The sequence below is a fragment of the Panthera tigris genome, chromosome C2 (genome assembly GCF_018350195.1).
Source record: "Panthera tigris isolate Pti1 chromosome C2, P.tigris_Pti1_mat1.1, whole genome shotgun sequence".
Classification (NCBI taxonomy): Eukaryota; Metazoa; Chordata; class Mammalia; order Carnivora; family Felidae; genus Panthera; species Panthera tigris.
In genome coordinates this window covers 82,102,868-82,111,960 of record NC_056668.1, presented here as the reverse complement: position 1 = coordinate 82,111,960, position 9,093 = coordinate 82,102,868, and the positions used below count along the sequence as shown (strand labels likewise).

Below are 9,093 nucleotides of genomic sequence, written 5' to 3'. Positions count from 1 at the left end.
TGGTTCAGGCTAATGACTTTGATTTCTTTGGCTAAGTAGAGGAGGAACACACTTGCTGTGGAAAACATAGGTAACAATAAAAGAAAATAAAAATTCCAAGCCCTTGCCATAACTACTTTTAGAGTTTTTGTTGTGTTTCCTTCCAAAATTTTCTCTAAGCATACGTATACAGGCATAAATACATATCTGGGGAAGTCAGTCCTTCCTTCTGATGGAGAGAATAAGAGTCAAAATAAACAAACCCAGCAGAATCCAAACCCTATAATTTTGGAGCTACAAGCAGAACAGTTCTGTGTAGGGGAGATAGCTATTTGACCTCTTTCCCTTCTCCCAAGAAATCTCCCTCCAGGGTTTTAGTTATGTGAGCCCTACAAAGACCCTCTTCTGGAGTGCAAAGGTTTGTGACCAGAGGAAGCCAACCTATCTTGCACAAAGTATTGAAAGATCACCTCCGTAGTGAGGCAGTAGAGATGCATCTCTGCAGAGAGTTTCCTTGGAGAAATGTTTCAGACCTAAGTATGAATTAAGCTCAATCCTAGGGGCAGAGTAACATACCTATTATGAGCCAATTGCATGTAAAAACAAAAACAAAACAATATTTATATGTGTGTATTTGTTTTTGTTTCAAGGTAGATTGCCCTAGTTTAAACAAGTGTGTGTGTGTGTGTGTGTGTGTGTGTGTGCTCTTCATTGAGGAAGTGTCAAAACACATTCTGGCCTCAGGGATGTAGTTCCCAACAGAAACTGGGGGTGGGATTGGATGGGGCTTCCTGGAATCACCGAAGGGAAAATCCAAGCAATGGGTGCCCAGTGAGTGGCCCAGTTGTCTGGGGAAATGGTGTGGGGTACGACAACCCCCTTTGTATCTGGAGGGTGTAGAAGACTAGCCAACAGATCCTTGGGAGAGGATGTAGGGGAGATGAAGGTGAGTGGCTCTGACTCTGGGGAGTGGAAGGGACTGGACCCTGTCCTGATCCTACACTTTGGGTCAGCATGAGGACAAATAGGGAAAGTGATCGATGGACACAAGAACCCAAACTGCACCTTTCCAGCCTGTCCTCCAGAAATACTTGTTCAAGTAAGAACGATGCTTCTATAAAGGTAGGATCCTACTCTACACAGTTTTCACTTAATGATATATTGTCAATATCTTTCCATTTTATTCAGGGTTCTATGTCACGGTGTTCAGTCACCACTTCATTGTGAGTGGACCATGGCTTATTAACTCACCCTTTTTGTTGGAAACTACAATCAGCCTGAATCTCCTTAGAGACCAAATGAAGCCCATCTTGGGAGCTGGCCAGTGCTTTATCTTCCTGCTCCTATAAGGACCAGCTAAGTCAGTTCCTCCCTCGCTCACCTCTCAACACCTTTCTGTGTGGTTCTGGACCACCTGTTGAAGCCCAGCATGCCTGGCTCTGAGTCTCACAGAATTATTGGGAAAAGGAGGCCCAAGCACACTGAGAAAACACCGAGGCAAAGGCATGGCTGGGATCCCAGCACAGAGCCCTGTCCTCCTGCAGTTAAGTCTTGGCTGAGCTGAGCCCTTTCCTCACAGTGTTTGGCTTGGATGCTAGACTAGGTGAGTCAGCGCTCCTGGCACCCTACTTTGAGTCAAAGTCACATTGAGATGGGGTAGTTGCCAGATCAGTATAATTATCAGTCTCTCCAACAACCCGAGTCCTCTCAGCCCTCTCTCTGAAACTAGGTCCCAGGATGTCCTGTGAGGATGTAGGCATGGCCAGGCCACAGGAGCTGACCTCCATCAACTCTATAGTAGACAAGAGCCTCTTGAGACCTGGGTCCTGGTTCCTAAATGAAAGACACACTTCCCTCTGTGTCTCCAAATTCTTCATCTGGGCTTGAGGCCAGTGAGCACACACCTCCCAGATGACACCAGTCAGACCCGGTTGGAATCCCAGCTCCATCGCTGACTGGTTGGGTGATCTCTTTAAGTCCTCAGAGATGATTTTTCCTTATCTTTAAATTGGAGAATGTTATCTGTACTTATGAACATAAAGAGTCAATGCATATCAATGTAATAGGGACTTAAAAGTATATTTTTCACCAGGCACTAATACTGTATTATGGTTGTGAAAATCCAAAGTAAGATGCCAAGTCACCTAATGGAGAGATTTTCTAAGGAAATAGCAAAAATCTGTCCCAAGACTTTTGAAACCCCTTGTTCATGTTGAGACTCTGAGAAGGTAGAGATAGAGGAGACACGAGGATTTCCTTGAAGAAAGCTGTGTTGGTCGGGAGTGCCATCTTGGACAGGGTGAATTCCTGCTCCCATACTTTAAATTTAGTGAGGGTGTGTCCAAGAACAGAATGTGTGACCCCTGCAGCTGGGGTGGTTGTCTGGGCTCTTGTCCACCTGGGAAGTGTGGAAGGTGCTCTCACTAGCAGCTTTGGTGGGGCTGTTCTTACTGGAGCCAGCTTACTACCCAGAGTTTTTGGGGATACAGGAAGCATGGGGTATAGGACTAGCTAAAGGCTGGAGCTTCACAGCCCAGGAGCTGAGGAAAAGGTCTCAGATGACCACCTGAAATGAGACTGAACTTGAGAGGCAGCCACAGGTTAGAGAGAGCTTCAAGAGAAAGAGGCCGAGTGGGGAAGCTGTGGAAAGGGCATTAAAGCACTTGGTGAGAAACAGTCAGAACTTAACATCTGTCTGGCAAGAATGCCTAAAGTCAACGTCCAGCCAGCTGCCCCTTCCCCGACTGCTCCCACAGACCGCCAGTTGTAGCCATGGCAACTGGCTGGGGAGGCCGGGGTGGAAAAAGAGAGAAGAAGCCAGATCCTTTACATTGTCCCCACCTCGGGCTCCAGTTGGGCAGGGCTTGGCTGGGGGAGGAGAGGATTTAAGGTAGAAATAAGTCCAGAGTTTTAATGAATACCTTGCATTAATATTCTCATTTCTGAACTGAGACTGTGTCTGCGCCCCAAAGTGACCACAGACCCTATCCTAAAAAGAAACACACAACCATCTCCCCCCACTCCCACTCACCAAGGGAGGTCTGGTTCACAGTCCTCTCTTGCCCTGACATACTTCTCCAGCTCCTATGCTATGCCTGAAGCATGTTGTCAGAATGTCAGGGCCAACTTCTCTCGGCTAAAGCCATTTCTTACCACTGATGAACTTGAGCCTAATCTCCTTAGAAGAGAGATGGCTTCTGTGATAGGCCCAATCTTGCTGGGGGAGAGGACATGAAGTGTTTTTCCCATTGCCCAGATGGGGGCAGTGCTGCCAGAGTCTGGCCAGCTGGCAGGATGGAGCAAGGCAGACTAACTTGGGCCATTTAGGTGTTATACGGGGGGGGGGGGGGGGGGGGGGGGGGGGGGGGGAGGGGACCCGTTGGCCGACGTAAACTCCTTGCCCCACTGGTTGCTCATCTGTAGAAACAAGTTAATAATAATGTATATCTCAGAGCGTTAAGAGTATGAAAGGAAATCATGTATTAGGCCGAATCCTAGGAAATAGCCACTGTTTTCAATCGTTCTCTACTGTCCAAAAATGGCAATTTCAGATGGTTCATCCTAATATGTAAACAATGTTTTGAGAGCTCTAAGTTGTTAGTTATTGTGTTAAACAAAACAAAAGCCTTCCATCCACATTCCCTAATGAGTCTCCAGAATTCTGTTTGCAGGAACATCTCAAAGGCTCTGGTGATTTGTAAGGTAGCTACAACCCACAGCTCGACAGCTTGAGACCAGCCAATGCGCAAGATCTCAGCTCCTTGCCAGCTTCTCTGGTACCCAGAGGACTCCTTCTCACTCCTCTGGTCTCACCGCAAACACTAGTACAAACCACAAACCCTTCCCACCCCAAATATGAACACCCTTCTACAATCACATCTGGAAGTTTCATTACAATGTGCCCAACTACGTGGGCATTTATTATATTCATCCTGCTTAGTGCCTAGTGTATCCTTGCAATTCTGAGGATTTGAGTTTTTCAGGTTTGACAAATACTCATCCATTCTTTAAAAAAGATCGCTTGCATCAGATTGAAAAATCTGACTATGTTAAAATTAGAACCTTTTGTATGAAAAAACCCCACTATAAGTGGAATTGAAAAATGATTCAGGGGGCTAAGTGGTGGAAGGTGAAGGTGGTCAAAAGGCACAAACTTCCAGTTATAAGATAAATGAGTCTGGGGATGTAATGTACAGCATGGTGACCACAGTTAATAATACTGTACTGAGTACTTGAGCCCCACGTCGGGCTCTGCGCTGACAGCTCAGACCCTGGAGCCTGCTTCGGATCCTGTGTCTCCCTCTCTCTCTCCCCCTCCCCCCGCTTGTGCTCTCTCTCTTTCTCTCAAAAATAAAATAAACATAAACAAAATTTTTAAGTAAAATTTAAAGCCAGGCATAAAAGCATCATATATTTTATATATACAGTAGGCTGGAAAGAAATATACGAATTCATCATGGCGATGGCTGCCTTAAAGAAAAAGGAGGAGGCAAGGAATTTGGGTCAGAAAGACCATCAGCTTTATCTGTAGTTTTATTTCTTTGAAAAAATTACTTGAAGCACATCTGGTAAAACATTATAAATTGCCAGTTCTGACTGACAGGAACACAATATTATATTATTTTTCAGTTCCATTTTGTAGTTTTAACATTTCTTTAAAAATTCCCCTCTCTCTTCTATTTTCTTCCTCTGGAACATCTATTAAAGGGATATTGGAACTTCAGAATTTATTTTCCCAATTTCTGAAATAGATTAATTTGTATTTTTCTTCTTCCCAAAGAATCCCTCAGCCCAATTTTCCAGTTCAGTAATTCTTGTAAGCTGTAATTATTTTGTTATCAGTTCATTGGCTTAATTTTTTCATTTCCATTGTTGTCTATTTACTTTTTAAGAGTTCTCATTGGTTCCTTTCCCTCCTAGCCTGTCTATTCTTGTTTCTTGGATGCCTCACTTATTCCCCTGAGGATTTTGATTATATTTAAGTCTTACACTTTGCTTCTGTAAATTCTTTTTCTGTTGTGCGTTCAATTTCTTTCAGGGTGCTGGCCTTACTCCAATGTTTGCTGATTGTCGCCTGTGCTCGCCACTGGGATTGAGAGGCCACGCTGGGCTCTGTTTGTGCTCCTTGCCTGGGGTGGGAGTGCTCGGGAGTAAGGGTGGGCGAGGGGAGGGTGGGCAGCTGGAGCAAGGTGTGGCAGAGGCTGGTCTGGTGGGTGTGGGCACTGGGCTTCCTGGGTGGCATGGCACACTGCCTTGTCTCTCAGACCTAAGCCCATGTACATTGCATTGCCTGGAGGGAGATGCCCCAGTGGCCTCTGACTGGCGGGGTGTTTGTACTAATGTGGGCAGGGGTTGGTTTATAGACACCAAACACTACTCTTCTTGGTAGTTCTCCATTTGGGTGGCCCTGGCCCATCCAACTTCCAGGCATCCTGTCCTCTGGCGCTCTCCTCTCCACGATTTGTTGTTTTCTTTCTTCCATCGACCCCATCAGCATTGCGTCTTCAGCAGTTCTCCGGTTTCTGATCCACCAAGGGACCCCTTCGTGATTCTGAGTTGCAGGTTGAGAAGGATATTTTGTCCTTCATTTCTTGGGAATGTATCTTGTTTATAATCCATCGTCTGTGAATCTCAAGCAAGAAAGAGAGTTTAGGGTTAGCCCTGTAGATTTGGGAGTCATTTGAATAACATAAAGCTTGAAGCAGGGGAGGGAAAAAGATAGAACGAGAGGGAAAGCCAACCGAGGAGAGAATTTAGGAAGTTGCCCATACTTACCGGGTTGGGATAAAACAAGAAACCCATGGGAAGGAGACTTGGAGAAGGGCAGAGGAGAGAGGAAGGTGTAGGGTGAAGACTGCAGAGGGGTGGCAGGACCCGCTCTGCAATAAGGTCCAGAGGGCAACACTGAAGCAGCACAGCAGGTGGCTTCAGCGAGCTACCTCCCTGGAGGGGTGGGGCTGGGGGAGGAGGAAGCAGAGGTCCCGGCTGTGGAAGAAAGCGCAGGGTGTGGAGGGGAACTTGAAGAGGGTGAAAAACAGCCAGGAGGGGGCTGTGGTAGACCTTGGGAAATCTCCTCCATTGACTTGAGGCCTGCTGATATCCACATGCGCGGAATCTTTCCTTTTTATAAGGACTCAAATGGAATTATCAGACTTGATCATTGTTTCTATTTGTAATGCATACCGCAAGAGGTATATTGGAAATGTGATTCCCGGTTATGAATCCATCTTTGTTTAGGAGCAATATCTTTGTTTTTTGGTTTTCTTTTCATGAATGGGGGCATTTTTCCACCTGACACTGAATGATGCAAGAAATGTACAATTAAGTGTCACAATTTTTTGTCCTGGGGAAAGTAGTAACAGGTGTAGTAGCACTTTCTGCAGTTGGAACAGGTATATGGCTGCTGTTCAGAGCTTGACCATACTCTCCAGAAAAGAGTCCTTTCTGTTTATTCTGTCACCAGGAGAGCCGTCCCAGCTCTGAGATCCACAACTGCCTAGACTAGCAAAGAAATCACACCTTTGGCATACGGCCAAATTGATGAGGTTACTACCTGGGTACTGCTTGGTACTATGAGAAGATGTGCGGGGTGTGTGAACCCTGTGACCAGTCTTTGAGTCCTAAATAGTCATCTCATTGCCATACTGTGAAAGAAGGACATTACTGCCCTGCCCAGAGAGAGGAGTCCTGCCTGACTTAGGCAGATTACTGAAATTGAAGGAGAGAGAGAAGCGAAAAAGGGAGAAAACTTCAACAACAAGGCCGGAAACCCAAGGTCCCAAGAGGAAAAGGGGGACAGGTGTAGTGGCTATTAGGGGTCCTTCTTCCTTTCTTTTCAAAAGTGTAGATATAGCTGACATATTATATTAGTTTCAAGTGTATAACATGATTCCACATGTGTATGTATTGTGAAATGATCACCACGATAAGTCTAATTAACATCCATCACTACACATGGTTACAAATTCTGCGTGTTTGTGTGTGTGACGAGAACTTTTAAGATCTCTCTTAGCAACCTTCGAGTATTCAATGCAATATTATTAACTATGGTCACCATGCTATACATGTCATCACCACGACTTATCTACTTTATAGTTGGAAATATAACCCTTTCACCCATTTTCGTTCTTGGGGTTCTTTTTTAAATGAACAGCTTTATTGAGGTGTAATAGTCAATGAACTCCGTGTTTAAAGTGTACAATTTGATACATTTTTTTTTTTTTGCCACTTTAGTCTGAATAAAATCCAGCATAATTGTCTTACTTTGTTCTGTTGTGGAAATAATGGCTCGGTGTGTTTGTTCTGACAGCTCCCTAAGGGCAAACCACAGTTTGAAGCTGTCATTTTGGGTTTAAACTGCACAGAAAGTAGAGACAGTGAAACGTGCTTTTTGTTTTTGTTTCTTTTTAAGTCTCCAGATCTTGCTAGGACACTTGTCCAGAAGAGAGCTGTGATACCCGATCCTGTTTGAGATAGAGGCGGTTTAAACAATATCAGCCAAGCTTAGCGATCTGGAGGTCCCCATGTATCTTTATGGTGTCAGCTGCAGATGGCATTTGAATGTGGTGGTAGAAATAGGGGCGCCTGGGTGGTTCAGTCGGTTAAGTGTCCGACTTCGACTCAGGTCACGATCTCGCGGTCCGTGAGTTCGAGCCCCACGTCGGGCTCTGTGCTGACCGCTCAGAGCCTGGAGCCTGGAGCCTGTTTCAGATTCTGTGTCTCCCTCTCTCTCTGACCCTCCCCCGTTCATGCTCTGTCTCTCCCTATCTCAAAAATAAATAAACGTTAAAAAAATTTAAAAAAAATGAATGTGGTGGTAAAAATAAAAAAATTGGTGTCCATCCACAAACGCTCTGAAACATGGGTGCTTACAAAGAATTTCCACCCTGAATAGCTGGTCTGGGATGAATGGGAAGTAAGGTATCACAGACTGCCCTTCACCTCTTTCCCCAGATATACAAGAATTTCTGAGTAGTTGCCAGTCTGTGAACCCAGCTTTGAGTTCAATTGCCACATTGGCAGAAGGGTCTTCAGAGTCACCCCAGGTCAAGCTGATGGCAAAGCTCTCTGGGTTGAAGTCTACGATGCCCCCACCACCAACAGCTTCTTGCCTGGTCTCATGCCACCTGTAATGTGCCCACAAAATGGAACTATCAGTCTTGGGAAATACATGGCTTGAACTGGGGAGCCCAGGGAGTTGTTTAAATGCCCATCATTTAGTTTCACCGTGGGAGCGCTGTCCACCACGGATCCTGCCATCCTCCCACATGGTGCATGGGGGTCTTTGGCCAGCAGCACTGGGGAGGCGGGGGACATGGGGCACGGAGCTCCGGTGGGATTCAGGGGGATCCTGCACTGAGTGGGGGCACGATCCGGGGCTGGCTTGGGTGCACGCTATAGTTTGATAAGTTTTGATATATGGAAGTACTTGTGATACCATCACCACTATCTAATGAATGTATCCATTACCTTCCAAATTTCCTTGTGGACCTTTGTGATTTTTCCCTCCCCTGGTCCCTGCACCTAGACAACCATGGGTCTGCTTTCTGTCACTATAGAGAAGCTTGAATTTTCTAAAACTTTATATAAATGAAATTATACAGTATATACTCTTTTTCTGTCTGACTTATTTCACTCAGGATTATTATTTTGAGATTCATTCATGCTGTTGTGTGTATCGGTAGTTACAAACCGAATACTAAGAATAGTATTCTTTCATTTGTTGATAGACATCTGGGTTACTTCCAGTTTTTAGCTATCACAAATAAAGGTGCCATGCATATTTACGTACAAGTATTTGTCTGGACATGTGCTTTCGTTTCTCCAGTGTAGATACCTGAGAGTGAAATGGCAGGATCATATAGTACGTGTATGTTTAATTAATTTTTTATTTTTTTATTTTATTAAACTTTTTTTAAGGTTTATTTTTGAAGGAGAGAGAGACAGCATGAGTGGGAGAAGGGCAGAGAGAGAGGGAGACACAGAATTTGAAGCAGGCTCCAGGCTCTGAGCCTAATGTGGGGCTCAGACTCATAAACTATGAGATCATGACTTCAGCCAAAGTTGGATGCTTAACCAACTGAGCCACCCAGGTGCCCCTATTTTATTTTATTT

General features: G+C 45.0%; 1 pseudogene; it reads right to left on the bottom strand.

Moving 5' to 3' along the window:
* Positions 1-7,472: 7,472 nt before the first annotated feature.
* LOC102967316 lies at positions 7,473-8,238 on the bottom strand (annotated as a pseudogene).
* Between the last annotated feature and the right edge of the window lie 855 nt (positions 8,239-9,093).